This window comes from Bos indicus, chromosome 5 (genome assembly GCF_029378745.1).
Source record: "Bos indicus isolate NIAB-ARS_2022 breed Sahiwal x Tharparkar chromosome 5, NIAB-ARS_B.indTharparkar_mat_pri_1.0, whole genome shotgun sequence".
Classification (NCBI taxonomy): Eukaryota; Metazoa; Chordata; class Mammalia; order Artiodactyla; family Bovidae; genus Bos; species Bos indicus.
The window spans coordinates 36536992-36559494 of NC_091764.1; the positions used below are offsets into that span (position 1 = coordinate 36536992).

Here is a 22503-nt window from a genome sequence, read left to right on the forward strand (position 1 = left end):
TGACACCTTGGATTGATAGATACCACAGATCCTCCTCTTTGTTCAGCATATCATGAGCAGATGAAAAATCCTAACTCTTAGATTCCCCCCTGGGAGAGAAAGTTGATCCACATCCAGGGCCCTAACTTTTTAAGGGATACCTAAATAATTAGCATCTGTCTTACCAGTTTTGAAGCTCTGACAGGTCAAGCACAGTCTAGCACAGTTTGGGGGAGAATAGAGACAGCAGTTTGCACTGGTAGGTTCTATAGCTCCTCCCCCCACATTCCCTAGTTTACCACAGGACAAGTGGGCTAAAACAAAAGCTGCCTACTTCAACCTCATGAAGGAAACAGTTCATAGAGTCCTCCAGAATCCCTGGCAAGGGTGCTTGATGGGGTCTTTTTCTGTACAAGCCTGCTCTGTGAAGACTGAGATAGGTGTCTGGTTTGTCCACTGCATAGACAACCAACACACAGGGTCAAATAATAATAATAATAATGAGGAATCAGACAAAGATATCACAAGCAAAGGAATAAGACACAACTTCAGAATCTGACCATAAAAAAACTTGTATGGTTTATCTTACAGATAATTCAAAATGATTGTCATAGAGAGGTCAAGAGAACAAAGCACAGACAAAGGGAGAATTTTAACAAAGAGATGAAAAATATGTTTTAAAATAACCAAACAGAAATCATAGAGCTGGAAGGATGCACTAATTGAAATAAAAAATTCACCAGAAGGTCCAACAGCAGACTAAACAGAAGAAAGAATTCATAAACTCAAAGATGTATCACTGAAAACAATTAAGTCAAGGATAAAAAAAAATGAAAAAGAGTGAAGAAAGCTTAAGGGATCTATGGGACACCAACAAGTGAACTGTTATATTAGATTTTTAGAGTCCCAGAATGTGAAGAGAGAAAGGGAAACATACTCAAAGTAATAATGGCTGAACATATGCCAACTTTAGGAATAAAAAAGAAATCCACACTAAGATATTATAATCAACTTGTCAAAAGTTAAAACACAAAGATTAAATAAATTAAAAAAAAAAAAAAAACACAAAGAGACAATTTTGAAAGCAGCAACAGGAAAGTGACTTTGTCACATACAAGGCAACCACCATAACACTGTAGGTGCATTTTTCAGCAGAAACATTGCATGTCAGTAGAGGGATGATATATTCAAACTGCTGAAAGAAAAACTGCCATCAAGGAATGTAAAAAATAAAAATCACGATTGTCTCAATAGATGAGGAAAAGCATCTAACAAAATTAATGATAAAAATCTTTCAGGGGTGGGGGGGAGTGGAGCAGACAGTGAAGCCCATAACACTATGTAAGGAGAAAAAAGACTAATATTATTTTATTTTATTTTTTGGCCATGCTGCATGGCATGTGGGATCTTAGTTCCCCAACCGGGGAACTAAAGGGAGAGAACCTTCACTCCCTGTAGTGGAAGCAGAGTCTTAACCACTGGACCACCAGGTAAGTCCCAGAAAAAGGCTGATTTTAAAATAAAATAAAACTTATGGAAGTGAAAAACACAATCTGAAATTTAAAATTGATAGGTTAAAGAGTAGAAGTTTGGTTCAAAGTTTTGAGAGGTAATTAGTAACCTAGAAAGCATCTGTGGACAATTTACAGTACATCATAGAAAGTCACAAAGATAGAAAAATAAGATTTTCTTATTTTTAAAATGAAATAATTAAGAGGTAAAGAAAATATGATAAAATGGTATAATATATGTCTTATTGAAAGTCAAGAAAGGATATTACAGAAATGAGAGAGAGACAATATATACTGGGATAATAGTTGAGAATTTTCCAAAAATCACAAATATGTTAATTCCATTATTTGGGAATTGCAAAAAATTCTAAACAAGATAAATGAAAATAAATCCACATTTAGATATATTATAGTGAAATGCAGAAAACTTCAAACACAAACAGATTATAAAAACCATGAAGGACACAGAACAATTATTATCTAAAAAAGAATAAAAATTACACAGATATTAGTAACAATAGATATAATAGGACAACAGAATATCTTCAAAGTGCCAAAGGAAAATAACAGTCATTTCTAATTCCATATCTAGCTACATCTTCATTCAAGAAAAGAAGGCAAAATTTTTATAAAAAAATGTATTTATAACAAAAAGTTTATTTCAATTACTTCTAAGTACGTTAATTGCAGGTGATTTTTGTTTCTTCCTTATACTTTTTGTGTTTTAAAAAATTTCTACAGTGAGCTAATGTTGCTTTTAACATCTAATATTTTAACATTAACAATTACCATTAAACAGAAGCAGCCAAGATGGCAGAGTAGAAGGACCCTAGAGGCCACCTCCTCTCACAAGCAACTAACTGCAGAATTATTAATGTAAAAGACTGAAGCTTACCAAAAAATATCTTCTACAACTAAAAACATAAAGAAGGAACTACAAGATGGGGAACACATGTATACCTGTGGCGGATTCATTTTGATATTTGGCAAAACTAATACAATTATGTAAAGTTTAAAAATAAAATAAAATTAAAAAAAAAAAAAGAAAGAAAGAAAGTGGATATGAGATACAATTAAATCCCACACACCCTGGGTAGGAGACCCACAAACTGGAGAATGATTATATTACAGAGGTTGTCACACAGGAGTGAGAGCTCTGAACACCATATTAGGTTCCCCAGCCCAGGAGTCCAGTACCAAGAAGAGGATTCCCCCAGAGCATTTGGCTTTGAAGGCCAATGGGTCTTGATTGCAGGAGTTCCACACAATGGGGTGGGGGTGGGGGGCGGGGAATAGAGACTTCTCTTTAATAGGGTTAGAGAAATTTCACATGCATCAGGACCGCCCCCAGCAAAAAAGCAGTAATTTAATAGGAGCTTGGGCTTCCCTGGTGGCTCAGACGGTAAAGCATCTGCCCGCAGCGCGGGAGACAAGGGTTCAATCCCTGGGTCGGGAAGATCCCCTGGAGAAGGAAATGGCAACCCACTCCAGTACTCTTGCCTAGAAAATTCCATGGATGGAGGAGCCTGGTGGGCTACAGTCCATGCGGTCGCAAAGAGCTGGACACGACTGAGCGACTTCACTTGGGCCAGACCTACCTGCTAGTCTTAGAGGGTCTCTTGGGGAGGTAGAGCAAGGGGCTGTGGAGGCAGCTATGATTCACTCTGGGGATAGAGATGCTGGTGGTGAACATATCAGGGAGTATTCATCTGCATGAGCTTTCCTAGAGGCTGACATCTTGGCACTAAGACCTGGCCACATTCAATAGCCTATAACCTCCTTTGCTTGGATGCCTCAGGCTAAACAACAAACTGGGTGGGGACACAGCCCTACTCATCAGCAGACAGCCTAAAGACTTTCTGAGTCCACAGCTACTTCTAGACAGAATGCTACCCACCAAAGGGCCAAGACCCAGCCTCACCCACCAGAGGGTAGACCCCAGAAGCAAGAAAACCAGAGTCCTATAGCCTACAGACCATATCCACAAACAAAGGCCAGATGGTTCCTTGCAACCAGGTTGTCCTTGGGTTACGAGAAGGGGCTGCATTGCTAGGATGTAAAGGATATCACCTAGTGAGGGCCACTTTTCAAAGGTCAAGAAATGTAACTCATCTACCACATATGTAAAAATACAAACAGCAATTCACAGAAAATGAGGCAACAGAGGAATATGCTTCAGAGGAAAGAGTAAGATAAAGCCCCATAAGAATAACTAAATGACATACAGATAGGCAATCTACCCAAGAAACAGTTCAGACTAATGATCATGAAGATGGTCAAAGCCTCAGGAGGAGAACAAATACACAGGGTGAGAAATTAGAAGTTTTTAACAAAGAATTAGAAAATATAAAAGACAGCCAAACAGAAGTGAAGAATATGACAACGGAAATGAAAAATATACTAGATGGAATCAATAGTAGGCTAAATGAGGCAGAAGAGCAGATCAGTGAGCTGGAAGACAGAATAGTGGAAGTCACTATTGCTTAACAGAAAAAAGAAAAAAATAATGAAAAGAAATGAGGACAGTATAAGAGATCTCTGGGACAATATCAGATATGCTAATACTCACATTATAGGGATCCTGCTGCTGCTGCTGCTAAGTCATTTCAGTCGTGTCCGACTCTGTGCGACCCCATAGACGGCAACCCAACAGGCTCCACCATCCCTGAGATTCTCCAGGCAAGAACACTGAAGTGGGTTGCCATTTCCTTCTCTAGTGCATGAAAGTGAAAAGTGAAAGTGAAGTTGCTCAGTCGTGTCTGACTCTTAGCGACCCCATGGATTGCAGCCTACCAGGCTCCTCCATCCATGGGATTTTCCAGGCAAGAGTACTGGAGTGGGGTATCATTGCCTTCTCCGATAGGGATCCTAGGAGAAGAGAAAGAAAACGAGCACCTAACCATGTAATGCAAATATTTACTGACATAAATGGAAAACTTGATAATAACACAATAGTAGCAGGGGACTTTAATACCTACCTAAATCAATGGACAGATCATTCAGACAGAAACTCAAAAATAAAAAATTAAGCTTAAATAACACATAGGTCAACTTATTAGATACATACAGAATATTACAACCAAAAGCAGAATAAACATTCTTTTCAAGGGCACATGAAACATTCCCCAGGATGAATATTATTTGTTGTTGTTGTTCAGTCACTAAGTCATTGTCTGACTAATTACGACCCCCATGAACTGCAGCATGTCAGGCTTCCCTGTCCTTCACTATCTTTCTGAGTTTGCTCAAACTCATGTCCATAGATTCAGTGATGCCATCCAACCATCTCACCCCTCTGTTGCTCCTTTCTCCTCCTGCCTTAAGATTTAAGAACTTAAGACTGAAATTATATCAAGCAGCTTTCCAACCACTATGCTATGAAACTTGAAATCGACTACAAGAAAAAATGGCAAAAAAATACAGAAATGTGGAATATAAACAATATAATAGCAAACAAACTATGGATCACTGAAGAAATAAAAGAGAAAGCTAAAAAAATACCAGGGGGCAAATGAAAATAAAAACACAATTCCAAAATCTATGGGATACAGCAAAGGCTGTTCTAAAAGGAATGTTTAAAGACATAAAAACCTACCTCAGGACACAAGAAAAATCTTAAATAAATGATCTAAGCTTACATCAAACAGAGCTAGAAAAAGAAGAACAAACAAAACTCTAAGTTAGTAGAAAGAAGAAAAAAGTAATGATCAGAACAGAAATACATGAAGACTAAAAACAGTAGAAATGATCAATGAAACTAAGAGCTGGTTCTTTGAATATAAACAAAACTGACAAACTTTTAGCCAGACTCATTAAAAAAGGTCCCCAAAATAAAATCAGAAATGAAAGATAAGTTACAACTGACACCACACAAATACAAAGGATCATAAGAGATTACTATGAACAATTATATGCCAACAAAATGGATAAACTGGAAGAAATGGATAAATTCTGAAAAGCATACAATCTTCTAAGACTGAATCAGGAAGAAATAGAAAATGTGAACAGACTAATTACTAATAAGTTGAATCAGTGTTCAAAAACTCTCAAGAAACCCAGAACCACACAGATTCACAGATGCTGTCTATGAAACATTTAAATAAGAGTTAAAAATCATCCTTCTCAGATTAGAAAAAACTCATGAGGAAGAAATGCATTCAAACTCATCCTAAAAGTTCAGTGTCAGTCTGATAACAAAACCAAAGACATCACCTAAAAAAGAAGAAAAAATAAAAAGAAAGAAAATTACAGGCCAATATTACTGAATAACAGAGATGCAAAAATCTTCAACAAAACATTAATATTAGCAAGGCAAATTCAACAATACATTAAAAGGCTCATGTGGGATTTATGATCAAGTGGGATCACTTCTCATGATCAAGTGGGATTTATCCCAGATGCAAGGATGGTTCAATATCTGCCAATCAATCAATGTGATATGCCATACTAACAAAATGAAGAATAAAAAGCATCTTTCCTCTCAGCAGATGCAGAAATACCTTTTGAAAAAAATTAAACATATATTTATATGACCAACCTAGATAGCATATTCAAAAGCAGAAACATTACTTTGCCAACAAAGGTCCATCTAGTCAAGGCTATGATTTTTCCTGTGGTCATGTATGGATGTGAGAGTTGGACTGTGAAGAAAGCTGAGCGCCGAAGAATTGATGCTACTGAACTGTGGTGTTGGAGAAGACTCTTGAGAGTCCCTTGGACTGCAAGGAGATCCAACCAGTCCATTCTGAAGGAGATCAACCCTGGGATTTCTTTGGAAGGAATGATGCTAAAGCTGAAACTGCAGTACTTTGGCCACCTCATGCAAAGAGTTGACTCTTTGGAAAAGACTCTGATGCTGGGAGGGATTGGGGGCAGGAGGAGAAGGGGATGACAGAGGATGAGATGGCTGGATGGCATCACTGACTCGATGGACGTGAGTCTGAGTGAACTCCGGGAGTCAGTGATGGACAGGGAGGCCTGGCATGCTGCAATTCACGGGGTCGCAAACAGTCAGACACGACTGAGCGACTGAACTGAACTGAACTGAACTGATACTAAAAACTCTCTACAAATGGGTAAAGAGGGAGCATAGCTCAACATAATAAATGTTATTTACACAAACTTAAGGCTAAAATAACACTCAACAGTGAAAAGCTGAAAGTGTTTCCTCTAACATAAGAAATAAGACAAGGATGCCCTCTCTTGCCACTTTTATTCAACATAGTATTGAAAGCCCTATCCACAACAATCAGACAAGAAAAGGTATCAAAATCGGAAAGGAAGGAGTAAAACAGTCACTACTTGTAGATGGCATGATACTATACATAGAAAATCCTAAAGATGCCTCCAAAAGACTACTAGATTCATTAATGAATTAAGGAAAGTTGCAGGATAAAAATGTGCAGAAATCCATTGCATTTCCACCTACTAGTAACAATCTATCAGAAAGAGAAATTAACAAAACAATTTACAATTGCATCAAAAGAATAAAATATCTAGGAATACAAGTAATCCACAAAGTGAAAGACCTGTACTCTAAAAATTATCAGATAATGATGACAGGAAATGAAGACAACACAAATAAATGGAAATATAGTCCATGCTCATGGTTTTGAAGAATTAACACTGTTAAAATGGCCAGCTAACCAAGGAAGATTCACTGTAGTCCTATCGAAATACCAATGGCAACTGGCACAGAACTAGAATGAATAATTCAAAAATGTGTATACAACAACAAAAAAGCCTGAATAGAAAAGGCAGTCTTGAAAAAGAAGAACAAAGCTGGAAGGATCACACTCTGATTTCAAACTATAGTGCAAAGCTTTAGTAGTGAAAACAACATGGTACTGGCACAAAAGCAGTCACAAAGATCAGTGCAACAGAATAAAGAACCCACAAGTAAATCCACATTCATAGGGTCACTAAACTACAGCAAAGAAGGTGAGAATATACAGTGGGGAGAAAGACAGCCTCTTCAGTAAATGGTGCTGGGAAAACTGTAAAGGTACATGCAACAGACTTCCCTGGTGGCACAGTGGATAAGAATCTGTTAGCCAATTGATGGGACACAGGTTCGATCTCTGGTCCAGAAGGACTTCACACGCCACAGAGTAACTAAGCTCCCGCGGCACACCTATGGAGCCCACGCACTACAGCCTGCACTCTACCACTACTGAGCCCAGCTGCTGCAACTACTGTAGCCTACGCGGCTAGAGGCTGTGCTCCACAGCAAAAGAAGTCACTGCAATGAGAAGCCCACACACTGCAACAAACAGTAGCAGGGCTGCTCACTGCAACTAGAGAAAGCCCATGCCCAGCAACAAAGACCCCACACAGCTTAAAATAAAAGTAATAACAAGTAAATAAATTTTTTAAATGGACTAAAGACTTAAAGGTAAGACCTAAAGCCATATAACTCCTAGAAGAAACCACAGGCATACTGGAGTAAGTTCTTTGATATTAATCTCAGTAATAGTTTTGGGTGATCTGTCTCCTCAGGCAAGGGAAACAAATGCAAAAATAAATAGGACTATATCAAGTTAAAAACCTTTTGCATGAGAAGATATCTGCAAGATGTGTATGCTGAGAGGTTAATATCTAAAATATATTAATACAAAGAACACATAAAACCCCATATCAAAGAGGTAATCTGACTTAAAAATGGGCAGAGGACCTGAATAGACATTTCTTCAATAAAAAAACATATAGATGGTCACCAGACATGTGAAAAAATGCTTAATTTCACTAATTATCAGGGAAATGCAAATAAAAATAATAATGATATATCACCTCACACCTATCAGAATGGCTATCATCAAAAAGACAACAAATAACAATAGCTGGCAAGGATGTGGAGAAAAGGGAAACCTTGTGCACTGTTATTGGGAATATAAATTGGTATAACCACAGTGAAAAATCGTAGAGTTTCCTCAAAAAATTAAAAATAGAGTTGCCATAGGATCCAGCAATTCCATGTCTGGGTATTAACACAAAGAAAACAAAGACAGTAATTTGAAAAGATAAATTCATCACTGTCGCCTGTAGCATTATTAACAACAGCCAAGATATAGAAACAACCTAAATGTTCATTAATAGAAGAATGGATAAAAGAAATGTGATGTGTACATATATGTATATACATACACACAATGGAGTATTATTTAGGCATTAAAAAGAAATCTTACCATTTGCGTTTATGGTTATATGGATGCATATAGGGTATTATGCTAAGTGAAATAAGTCACACAAAGAAGCACAAATTACCGTATTTCACTTTTATGGGCAAGCTAAAAAATAAAACAAATGTAAAAACAAAACAAACTCATAGATAGGGTGAACTAACTGGTAGTCATCAGAGCAGAGGGAGTTTGGGGATTGGGCGAAATAGGTAAAGGGGATTAAGAGGTACAAACTTCCAGTTATGAAATAAATAAGCCACAGGGATGTAATACAGGACATAAGGAATATAGTTAACACTTTAATAACAGATGTGTAGGTGGTGACCACACTTATTGTGGGGATCATATCATAGTATATTCAAATGTCAAATCACTGTGTTGTAAATCTGAAACTAGGATACTATTGTACATCCACTATATATCAGATAAAAAAATATTAAATGGATTAATAGAAAACTGAATCATTTATGTTTAAATGATGGACAGTCAAGGGGGTTTTTGTATTCAGTTGTTTACTGTTTGGTATAACTTTGCAAACAGTAAAGGTACTTATAACAAAAGCACAATTTTACAAAGTAGAAAAAGAACCTAAATATATAAGTATTCATTCAAAGGCTCTTACTCTTTTCTGATGAAATCTGTTATCCCAAAATGACAATTGAAGACAAGTGGGAGAGTGAGTTGCAATTCAAGTGTAATGGGTTTATAACATTGTATAACAAAATATTATTAAACTAACAAATTATGAAAATGAAAGTCACTTGGTCATTTCCAACTCTTTGTGACACTATGGACTATACAGTCCATGGAATTCTCCAGGCCAGAATACTGGAGTGGGTAGCCATTCCCTTCTCCAGGGGTCTTCCCAACCCAGGGATTGAACCCAGGTCTCCCTCACTGCAGGTGGATTCTTTACCAGCTGAGCCACCAGGGAAGCCCAAACGAACAAATTATAGAAGCTTCAATTTGGAGTGGCCACACTGGATCTCTTCTAATGGTTTGTTCTCCTGGCATGTGCTCAAGTCGCTCAGTTGTGTCTGACTCTTTCACAACCCTATGTTATGGGCTGTAGCCTACCAGGCTCCTCTGTCCATGGGATTTTCCAGGCAAGAATATTGGAGCAGGTTGCCATTTCCTCCTCCAGGGGATCTTCATCACTTAACAGGAATCCACGACTCCTGTGTTTCATGCAGTGGCAGGCAGATTCTTTACCACTGAGCCACCTGCAGAGCCCTCTTCCAGCATAAACTGTTGTTTGTGTAGCCGCTTCAGTCATGTCTGACTCTTGCAACCCCAGGCACTGCAACCCACCAGCTCCCCTGTCTATGGAATTCTCCAGGCAAGAATACTGGAGTGGGTTGCCATTTCCTTCTCCAGGGTCCAGCATGGATGAGCCTATTTTATCAGCAGTCCAAAGTGTGGCCCAAGGAGCCAAAACAGGAGTCCTGCTGGGGTTCTATACTCAGTTAATCTTGCTTTGTTTGGGAAATTACCTTGTTTTAATCACCTTCATTTTCAGTTTCTATCATTTGTTTGCTAAAAGCATTTTTTTTTTAATTGACGTACCTGGCACTAATTACAAGCTGCCAATGCAAGAGACATAAGAGACATGGGTTCGATCCCAGGGTCAGCAAGATCCCTTGGAACAGGGCATGGCAACCCACTCCAGTATTATTGCCCAGAGAACCCAATGGACAGAGGCGTGTCGACGGCTATGGTCCATAGGGTCACAAAGAGTCAGACACACCTGAAGCAACTTAGCACACACGTAGCTCAGCTCTTTGCGATATGCCACATTTTAGAAAAGTATCACCTTTTTTGTCTGACTATTGCTTTCACATGAATATAAAGATCTGACCTTGTAATTTTCAATATTTCATTGCAATTTTACTAGCATTTGGGCTCTGGAAGAATCCTGCTGTTTTCCTTGCAATAAAATGACTTTAAAATAACTTTCCAGCCCACACTTTACTTGGAGAGCACAGAAGATGATGGCTCTAAAAAATCTCTAATCAATATCTAAAGCACTCTTGAGAATTTCAAGTTACTGTTTGAATTCTTTGCATGCAGAGATTTGTAGGAATTTATGAACATTTTCTATTGTTTTCTATCAAATGATTTCCAGTTTATTAATTTGCAATTTTTACTCATATTGGGTAAGTATGAAAAAAATAATCTCAAAGGGAGAAGCTTCAAATAAACTCATCGAGCAGAAACTTATTTCAGTTCAAGAAACTTCTAATAGAAATGCTCTTATTCTGTTGATATTTCCTTAAAAGTCTTTTCTTTTCCCATGTTTAATGGAAAGGTTCCATTTTGCAAATAAAAGAAGGCATTTTGGTATGTGTGCTGACTTTAAAATGAACATTTCATTTTGTACAATTGAAGAAAAATGAGATTAACAAAGAAATAGTAAGAGATTGCGATAGGAAGCTCTCCCCGCACCTCTTTCAGACACCCAATCTGAGTAACAAATGTTTCAGTTCAAACCACAGTATTGCATCCAAACTATTTCAATGCCTCTTTTGCTCTTTATTGGTTTCTAAAAGGGTTTATCAATAAGGAAAATTTATGTTCTAATCTCTTCCACTCTGGAATATCAAATCTTTCCTAAGGTCATGATTTTGTTTAAGTCTCAAAGAAATGTTAGTAGATGCTGATAAAAAGAGATTAACTGCAGTGGAAAAGGTCAGGTGCTCATCACCTGATTAAAACACTATGTCAATGTAATATAGTAGTCAAGGTACACCTTTCAGATAAAGCAGGAATGGGAAATAGTAGTATATTTTTAAATCCCCCTGGTTATGAGCATTCTGGTTTCATACACTCAAGGGAGGCCATATGGGCTAATAGAGTGGCTTGAAAGCGTTTGGAAACCTATCCATTACAAGAATTTTATTATGCATTGTGAACCAACACATAAGAATAAATACAGTTTATAAAAGAGTGCCTATCCTTAATATGTATCATAACTAATATTTTCTATTCTTTTTTTAAAAAATCCTGTGGCACAACATTGTAAAGTTAAATAAAATAAAATTTAAAAATAAATAAATAAAATAAAATTAAGTTAAAAAAAATGCTTATTGAGACCACAGACTTATTAGCTGCGACCTTACACAAGGTTTTTAATCTTGTCTTTCTTAATTTCAGTCTTCTACTCCAAGTCACAAAATTAAATGAGATAAAGTATGTGAAGTTCTTAGGACCATGAACTCTCAATGTATTAATATTTTATTCCTTCCTGTCCACACCACACTTTTACTTTCTTTAGAGTCTATGCTCATATTACATTGACAAAAATAAAAAACTAAATGCCTCAAAAATTAAAATAAACGTACACACAAATAAACAACTTAATTAATCACATCTCCTTGCATCCATGACCCTGCATCATCCACTTCCTTACCAACAAATGCCTTCTTTTGACCAATGATTTTAAGCAAATATGACATAAACAGAGGCTTAAAAATTGCTTTTTCATTAGACTTTTTTTCCTGCTACTGGGAACTCTCTCTGGCAACTTTTGAAATGCTGCCACCATGCGAACAAGCCTGTACAAGCCAGCTGCAGACTTGTGGTCCAGCTGACAGCAGAAATGAACAAATATATGAGTAAGGTCATCCTAAAGCATGTCAGACTACAGCTGAATGAGATGGGCAAAGGAATATCCACCCTGAATTGCTGACCCATAGATACACAAATAAATAAAATGGCTATTTCATTTAAGCAACTATTAAATAAGTTGGCTTTAAGCCACTCAATTTTGGGGTGGTTTACTGTGCAGCTTTTTCAACTGCATAGTTCTCATTTTTATAGTAAGATTTTAAAAATAAGAACTTGCTTGAAAAGATACACATTAAGAAATCCTTAACCAGGGGAAATGAGGTCAAAGCATGTTATTTTTTTCCAAGAATTCATGTAGCTCAAGTCTTTGACGGCTGATCCTAAATAAAATATATATTAATAATATGTAAATATGCTCTATTTTCTGACTAGTGATATCACAAGAGAAGTAAAAGAAAGACTGTTTTATTCCCAGATTACTTCCAGGAGAGACTGCAACTGAGGAATTTGTGGTGTGATTTTTCCTGAAGAAACACGGCAAAGTAATTTTTAAAAGAAAATAGAGACCTTTCCCTAGTATGAGCAAAGTGAAAAATATTACAAAGGCATTTCAAAACTTGTCAGGTATATATAGGGAAAAAATTTACTAATATACAAATTAAATCATAATAAGTTCACTATTAATTTTTTTAACCTTGTATTTTGTATTGGGGTATAGACAATTAACAATGCTGTGATAGTTTTGGGTGAACAGCGAAGGGATTCAGTCATATGTATACATGTATCCATTCTTTCCCAAACCACCTTCCCATCCCAGCTGCCACACAACACTGAGCAGAGTTCCACGTGCTGTGCACTAGTCCTTATTTTTGGCTATTGATTTTAAACACAGTGTGCACATGCCCATCCCAAACTCCCTAACTCTCCTTTCCTCCCATCCTTCTGCCTCCCAGCAACTATGAGCTCAGTCTCAAAGTCTGTAAATACACCATTAATTTACGAAGAAACTTCACACTGGGCTTCTTGAATACTTTATAGAAACCTGATCAAAATAGGCAATTTTAAAATATGGGTCACACTTATACGTGGAATCTAAAAAAAATTATACAAATGAACTTATTTACAAAACAGAAATAGATGCAAAGACATAGAAAACAAATTTAGAGTTACCAAAGGGGAAAGGGGTGAGGGGAGGGATAAATTAGAAGTTTGAGATTAACAGATACAAACTACCATATATAAAATAGATAAACAAGGTCCTACTGTATAGCACAGGGAACCATACACAATATTTACAATAAGCTATAATGGAAAAGAATCTAAAAAAGTACATATATATATACATACATATATACACACACACACACATATAACTGAATCACATTATTATATACCAGAAACTAATACAACATTGTAAATCAACTATACTGTAATTTTTAATTAATTAAAAAATAAAAATTTAAAGAATGGGTCATAATAATGTACTTCATGAGAAATCTAGGCGATAAAGCACACATATAGGGTTCAGGCAAAAATAAAAGTATCTTAAAATAACTAACTACAGGCCTATTGGATTTAACTATAACTTGATCCAAGGTACCATCTTTTAATGTGTTTAATTAGAAGGGAAATGGCCAGAAAACAAGAGAGTGTGGGTTTCTTGGTAAGACCTGTCTTTTTTTATACCTAGTAAAGAGGGCACCTGTCAAGTCAATGGGTCCACTGAGTCTGCCTTTTCATACTGCTCACGGGTTCGTGAACTGTTCACAGGCTTCTGAGTCTGTCTAGCAGGCCTCTCCCTTTTGTGGAGATGGAGGCATTAGAACCGATGTAAGTAAACAGTTGTGTACCTACTCCCCTTTGTTCAGTTGCACACTCACCCCAGACCCTTCAGACAATTTGAATTCAATATTGTATTCTTCAGGAAAACTATTTAAGCTGACCCAATTTTCCTACAAAAAACATTTGTAGTTTTGTCCTAAAATAATAAATTCACATTCCTACTTGTAGATTTTTAAAAGTACTGTTTATATAAAGAAAGCTGAGCACCGAAGAATTGATGCTTCTGAACTGTGGTGTTGGAGAAGGCTCTTGAGAGTGCCTTGGACTGCAAGGGGATCCAACCAGTCCATTGGTTGGATCCAACCATTCCTGAATATTCATTGGGAGGACTGATGTTGAAGCTGAAACTCCAATACTTTGGCCACCTGATGCGAAGAGCTGACTCATTTGAAAAGACTGTGATGCTGGGAAAGATTGAAGGTGGGAGGAAAAGGGGAAGACAGAGGATGAGGTGGTTGGATGGCATCACAGACTCAATGGACATGAGTTTGAGTAAACTCTGGGAATTGGTGATGAACAGGGAGGCCTGGTGTGCTGCAGTCCACGGGGTCACAAAGAGTCAAGACACGACTGAGCAACTGAACTGAACTGAACTAGTACAAGTAAAACTACATATAAAATAAATTTTAAAATTGTACAAATTTTAAAAATTAAAAGCTATATCTCCTGAAAAGGTAATTTCCATAGTAGAACTCATATTCCTCCTTATTTAGATGTCATTTTATGAGGCAATATTTTGCTCTGCTGCAAACATTAATGTCTCCTTTTTTTCATAACAATAAAGGATTCTGGACTTAGAAAAGACCTTAGAGGTCATCAGCTTTAACCAGTCACCCAAAGCAAAAATCTTTTCAGTATTCTCCTTGACAAGTGGTTTGCTAATAGCTGTTTGAACCCTGACAGGGAGCTAACTCATTGTTCTACCAACTAAAATAGTCCCTTTAGTTTCAAATGGCTTTAATAGTTTAAAAGCTCTTTCTTATATTAAACCCAAACTGATTCTCTATAACTGTGATTCATTCATCTTTTCTCTTTTCTGTCCTTCTGGCACTTCAAAGATTAAGACTACTCCCAATTGTACATGACAGCTCTTCAAGTATTTGAAGACAGAGATAACATTCCCAGGACTAAAATTCAGATTTAACAGTTCCTCAAATCAAATAGTCAGAACATTCTTTATTAGTTTGGTCTGGTCTCCAAGTACAAGCAGATGGCTGATTAACTTTTTAGTATATGAAATGAGACCTGATCAAAATGTATGAGACGTGGTCTGCTACTGCTTGAGTATGATTCTTTTCCTTATTTTGGAAAACAACTCTACGTATTACAGCATGAGCTATCTTAATAGTCATTTCACACTAGTGATTCCCATTCAGCCTCCAGTCAGCTAAAACCTTAAGAGCTTTACTAAACAAGCTTCCATTAAAAGTACAGCCTGGTACTGATGAAATTATTTTCAGGCATCACTGGAGACACAGATATAGAGAACAGACTTATGGACACAGTGGATGAGGGGAGGAAGGAGTGGGTGGGATGTACAGAGAGAGTAACATGGAAACTTACACTACCATATGCAAAATACATAGCCAATGGGAATCTGCTGTTTGACTCAGGGAACTCAAACCAGGGCTCTGGAACAACCTAGAGGGGTAGGATGGGGAGGAGGTGGGAGGGAGGTTCAAAAGGGAGGGGATCTATGTATACCTATAGCTGATACATGTTGATGTTTTGCAGAAACCAACATAATTCTGTGAAGCAATTATCCTTCAATTTATGGTATGGGGAGGGAGGAGGGAGGAGGGTTCAGGATGGGGAACACATGTATACCTATGGCGGATTCATTTTGATATTTGGCAAAACTAATACAATTATGTAAAGTTTAAAAATAAAATAAAATTTAAAAAAAAAATAAAAAATAAATAAATAAATAAATTTAAAATTTAAAAAAAAGTACAGCCTGTATTTTTCCGGTAGAATCCAAGTGTAGGATCTAAAGTTGCCTCTAATTTTCCTCTTGTTACTTTCAGCCCATTACTCAAGTCTATGCATACATGGTATGTGCACACTCAGTGGTGTCTGAGTCTGCAACCCCAGGGATGGTAGTCTGCCAGGCTCCTCTGTCCATGGAATTTTCCAGGCAAAAAGTACTGGAGTGGGTTGCCATTTCTTTCTCCAGGGAATTGTCCCAACCCAGCGAATCTGTGTCTCCTGCATTGGCAGACAGATTCTTTACCACTTGCAGCACATGGGAAGCCCAAGGATTCTTAATTAATTTGGTTCAGTTCCTCAGCCTCTTTACCATCATCCACACTACTGATAGGCTGATAGGCCAGGGGAAGACCCAGAGCCCCATAGCATACCATTAGAATTGCTAAGCATCATCTGGCTATTGATATTTTTAACATGTGCTTCTCCCTGTAATCCTAAAACCAAAACACTCTACATATTTTTTTCAGTATAAGATAATGAATTGTTATCATAAAGGCACTGGGTTTCTGGCAAAAATCATCTTTGTTTAGTTGAGAATGCAGTGTACCATGATAGCCTGCTATAATGTTTTCTATTTAAATCTTTAAAAAATAAATGTATTCATACATTATACTAATAATCACCAAATGAATCCTATAAGGCAGGCATTATTATTTTTATTTTATAGCTGGGAAAACTCAATGTGGCTAAAACTTCAGGTTCTCTGGAGTCAGAAAACCTGTGTTTGAATTCTGACTGTGTCCAACACAATATTAGCTACTTAACCTTTGTTAGCCAACTCTCCTCCTAAGATTTTCATGAGCATTAAATAAAATGATACATACAAATCATGTAACACAGCACTTGGAAAATAGTAAAGTCTTAATAAGCATTATCTATAATTATTATAGCCAAAGACAAGAGAGTTAGAAAAGCATCAGAGGCAGGATTTGAAGCAGAGCTTGACCTCAAAGCTACTACAAATATGCCTAGTCAAGGACACATACAACTAATATTTTTTTTCTTAGAAAATACAACCAGTCTTCCTGATCCTATCATTTGATGTCATAGAAAATAAAAATAGGATTTTGAGATTGGTAAGAGAAACAATGGGAAAAAAGACATAATCTACTTAGAGATTTTATAGTGACAACTTAAGGATAAAAACCAGGCTAAGGTCTAGGCAGAGGAATCAGAAATCAAATTGCCAAGATCTCCTGGATCACTGAAAAACCAAGAGAGTTCCAGAAAAATATCTACTTCTGTTTCACTGACTATGCCAAAGCCTTTGACTGTGTGGATCACAATGAACTGCGGAAAATTCTGAAAGAGATGGGAATACCAGACCACCTGACCTGCCTCTTGAAAAATCTGTATGTAGGTCAGGAAGCAACAGTTAGAACCGAACATGGAACAACAGACTGGTTCCAAATAGGAAAATGAGTATGTCAAGGCTGTATATTGTCACCCTGCTTATTTAACTTATATGCAGAGTATAAGAGAAACACTGGGCTGGATGAAGCACAAGCTGGAAGCAAGATTTCTGGGAGAAATATCAATAACCTCAGATATGCAGATGATACCACACTTATGGCAGAAAGTAAAGAAGAACTAAAGAGCCTCTTGATGAAAGTAAAAGAGGAGAGTGAAGAAGTTGGCTTAAAGCTCAACATTCAGAAAACTAAGATCATGACATCTGGTCCCATCACTTCATGGCAAACAGATGGAGAAACAGTGAAAATAGTGGTAGACTTTATTTTGGGGGGCTCCAAAATCACTGCAGATGGTGACTGCAGCCATGAAATTAAAACATGCCTTCTCCTTAGAAGAAAAGCTATGACCAACCTAGACAGCATATTAAAAAGCAACCATTACTTGGCCAACAAAGGTCCATCTAGTCAAGGCTATGGTTTTTCCAGTTGTCATGTATGGGCATGAGATTTGGACCAGAAAAAAAGCTGAGCACCAAAGAATTGATGCTTTTGAACTGTGGGGTTGGAGAAGACTCTTGAGAGACCATTGGACTGCAAGGAGATCAAACCAGTCCATCCTAAAGGAAATCATTCCTGAATATTCATTGGGAGGACTGATTTTGAAGCTGAAACTCCAATACTTTGGCCACCTGATGCGAAGAACCAACTCATCTGAAAGACACTGATGCTGGGAAAGATTGAAGGCGGGAGAAGGGGACAACAGAGGATGAGATGGTTGGATGGCATCACTGACTCAGTGGACGTGAGTTTGAGTGGACTCCGGGAGTTGGTGATGGACAGGGAGGCCTGGTGTGCTGCAGTCCATGGGATTGCAAAGAGTCAGACACAACTGAGCAACTGAACTGAAGAACTAGGTCACAAGATCAAGATGAGTTACAAGGTAGACAAGCAGTAGTTCAAAGCAGGACATTCATGAGGCAGTAACAAATTCCTCTGCTATTAAGTATTTGAGGGCAAATATGAATGGCATTTTTATTTTTTGGGTTACCATAAATTTTCGTGACTTCTCTAACCTTTCTGGGCCTTAGACTAAGGCCTAAATTTATTATGGGGGTCTATTTTTATTATAGGATGAGAAATGAGAGATATTGGTCAAAGGATACAAAATTACAGTTATGCATGATGAATAAGGTCTAGAGATCTAAAGGTTAAGAAGATAAATTTATTATGCATTAAATTCATTATTCATTAGCATGACATAATATTAACAGACATATCAATATTACTCATGATAAAAATCTCAAAAGAAGACATACAAATCTTCAACAAATATGTATTTTCGAACATTCAACATCACTAATCATCAGGGAAGTGCAAATCAAAATCACAATGAGACATCACTTCACACCTCTTAGAATGGCTGTCATCAAAAAGAGAAAAGATAACAAGTGTTTTTGAGGACATGGAAGAAAAGAAGCCCTCCTAAACTGTTGTTAGGAATGTAAATTGGTGTAGCCATTATAGAAAACAGTATGGAGGTTTCTCAAAAAATTAAAAATAGAACTACCATTAATGATCCAGTAATTCCATGTCTGAGTATGTGCCTAGAGGAAAGAAAATCATTATCTTAAAGAAATATCCATGTTCATATCAGTGTTATTCACAGTAACCAAGATAGGGAAACAACCAAATTGTGTCCATAGAATGATGAATGAGTGAAGAACATATAAATTGGAGAAGGCAATGGCACCCCACTCCAGTACTCTTGCCTGGTAAATCCCATAGACGGAGGAGCCTGATGGGCTGCAGTCCATGGGGTTCGCGAAGAGTTGGACACGACTGAGCGACTTCACTTTCCCTTTTCACTTTCATGCATTGGAGAAGGAAATGGCAACCCACTCCAGTGTTCTTGCCTGGAGAATCCCAGGGACGGGGAGCCTGGTGGGCTGCTGTCTATGGGGTCACACAGGGTCGGACACGACTGAAGCGACTTAGCAGCAGCAGCAGTCACAATATTTATGTATATCAAATCATTACATTGTACACATTAAATATACACATTAAATATAACACAACTTCTGTCAGTTATATCTAAATAAAGCTGGGGAGGAAGAATATAAAAATACAAAAATACGTAATTGTTTACTTTATGGTTTTCTAGTAAAAGAAATATCTATTTCTATGTTGTAACAAAGTTGAGGAGGCTGTATTAAATACATGATAACCGGGATAAAAGACAACAAAAATGTTCATCTGGAACAAGGTAAGGTAGGACAGAGGGAGAGATCAAAAATGTGCTTATCTTAGTTACTCAATGAAGAAGACAAAGAGAATTAGGAACAGAAATTCAGTTCTTTCAAGAAAACAGAAAGAAGCATTCTTCTACTATCAGGTATCAGTCAGTCTAATGTGTATTTAAGCACTAAGCACTCTTTTAAAAATATGTTAAAGAATCAAGAACTCAGAAATACAGTAAGTCCATCACAAAGTTTACTTTCCAAAGAATAATTCCAGCTTCATATTCTTTCATTTTAAACAAACAATAACATCAATATTATCCTATAGAATAAAAAGGTTTCTGAATAAAATCAATTTTTTTCAGTTTTTATTTTATTTTTTAACTTTACAATATTGTATTGGTTTTGCCATATATCAAAAATTCTGAAGTTTACGTAAAGTCTTTAATACTGGGACTCAACCAGAAATGTTCAGTCAGGGCTTCTCTAGACACTGAGATTAATGACAAAAGACGGTTAAATGCCACAGTTCTGTGTCAGGTGATGTCAGACAGGATGACACAGACAGATCTTTCCAGAGTATAACAAAGGCAGGAAATTCTTCCAACTGTGGCTTCAACTCAAATGACTGAAGGGTATAGAAAAAGTTACTTTATTCTGTTTAATTAAACCCTATTTCTCTTGGCTGACAACTAGAATGGTTCTGTGGAAAAGACTAGGCTACATAGAATTCTTCTACAAGCCATAAGAATTCTTGTTTAATATACCTAAACTGACAAAATTATGCAAAACTATCTTTTTTTGGCTTTGCAGGTACCTCAATATCAAGCAAATATCACTATTTTAAAATAAGAATTCATTAAATTATGGCATATAAAAATGGAACATAATCTTGATTTAGGAATAGTTTAACAAGTTCACCTGCAGTATTCTTTAAATGCTAGGCATCCAAAGAAGTATCTCAATAAGAATAATGCCATCTCAGAAACTAATCCCAAACCAAGGACCCAAGGTTACCTGAGTAGGCTTGAATGAAAAGCTCTGCAGCAGTAAGCATATGGAAGTCCCAAAGTACATGCCATTGCAAAGGGCTGCTGGTCTTGTTTCAGAGTTTTACTTTTGATACACTCCAAAGTATTAACTATTGTATAATATGGAAAAAATGATTTCAAAATGTGGTGCTGGAGAAGACTCTTGAGAGTCCCATGGACTAAAAGGAGATCAAAGAGTTGATCTCAAAGGAAATAAACCCTGAATATTCATTGGCAGGACTGATGCTGAAGTTGAAGCTCCAATACTTTGGCCACTTGATGCAAAGAGCTGACTTTCTAGAAAAGATCCTAATGCTGGGAAAGATTGAGAGCAAGAGGAGAAGGGAGCAACAGAGGATGAGATGGTTGGATGGCATCATCAACTCAATGGACACAAACCTGAGCAAACCCCAGGAGATAGTAAAGGACAGGAAAGGGTGGCGTGCTGCAGTCCATGGGGTCACAAAGAATCGGACATGACTTAGTGACTGAATAACAACAACAAAACGTAGTGAAAAACAAACTGCCAACAACAAAATATCATCACTTAAAGGGGTACCTCACTTTGCATTGCATAAACACTTTCAAAACCATCATCATCATCTCTTATCCTTCTCAAAACAAGTCTAAGAGGTAGTCTACAGATATGTACACTGAGGCTTAAAGACTTAAACAATTTGCATAAGCTCTGACAACTAATAAACAGAGCCAAGACTCAAAGCTCCACCATCTTATTGAGAAACTTACATTTGCCCAGTTACAGTTACTTTGTCTCCACATCCCCTAAACCTGCAACCACTGTCCATTATTCCAGCTCCAAAGTCTTATCTTCTTGGTTCCTCTATACACGCTTTCACTTTCTAAAAAGAGCAAGAAATATATGAAGGAAAATGTAACACTTTCCAAACATGTTTATCTATAACAAAAATTATATTTCTCCATGAAGAAAAAAAAAATACAAGAAAGCCCAAGGAAATGGTCAGAAATCTAGAATCACCACAGAAAATATATCAGAGCACATGCCCTATTTGTGCTCATGGTGATCAAAATGGCCACAAACAAACCTTCTTCTGAACTGCTGCAGTGAGGAGTACTAACTGTAGTTATCTGACCCACACAAGGTTTCAAATTTTGCCCTGCACACATTAACACCATCCATGATCAAGCAAGCTAAAATCACACATGAATCAAAATTAAAAATTGGTTTCACATAGCCAAGTTTGCATCTGGTACCTTCAGACAGATATCAAGGTACACTGATGTGAAATTTAAAAAAAAAAAATGTTGTAAAAAGAAAAAGTATGCATCCATCACTTAACCTGGAATAAAAACTTTTGGCTGAAAAGCAGCTTCATATTTTCATCCTATCTACAACTCCCAGTCATGGAGGAAAGCTGACAAAATATGATAAGTGAGTTGAAAAGTTTTGAAAGGTTTACTAAAGCTAAAGAACTAAATAAGTAAAATGCCAGTAGTAAACACAGTAGTTCTGTAGACACATCACTCCTACAAAAAATCATTCAAAACACATTATTTCATTAACATGTGATCAGCGTATTACTTTTTGATGGGTAAATTAATGCCACAGTATTATGCCCCTGACTTTTCATAAGATTTCCTGTATGTTGGACATTCATTCTCTGGTAGCAATTTAGGCAACTGAGAATTATGTTTTCCATTCACTGTAGTATCATTTAAAATGTCAGCCTTTGTGCATGATTCAGTCATCTCTTTGTGACCCTATGGACTGTGGCCTG

At 37.0% G+C, this 22503-nt stretch overlaps 1 protein-coding gene across 3 annotated transcripts in view; it reads right to left on the bottom strand.

Annotated features, from left to right (window-relative positions):
- Nucleotides 1-22503, bottom strand: part of TMEM117 (transmembrane protein 117) — a 606406-nt gene that overhangs the window by 440121 nt on the left and 143782 nt on the right. The window contains exon 2 of one of the 3 annotated variants that reach the window (XM_070789241.1): nt 4060-4358. The exons of the other annotated variants lie outside the window; for them this stretch is intronic. The gene's annotated coding sequence lies outside the window, so the exon portion shown is untranslated. The remainder of the gene's footprint in view (nt 1-4059; nt 4359-22503) is intronic. 3 annotated transcript variants of the gene reach the window in all.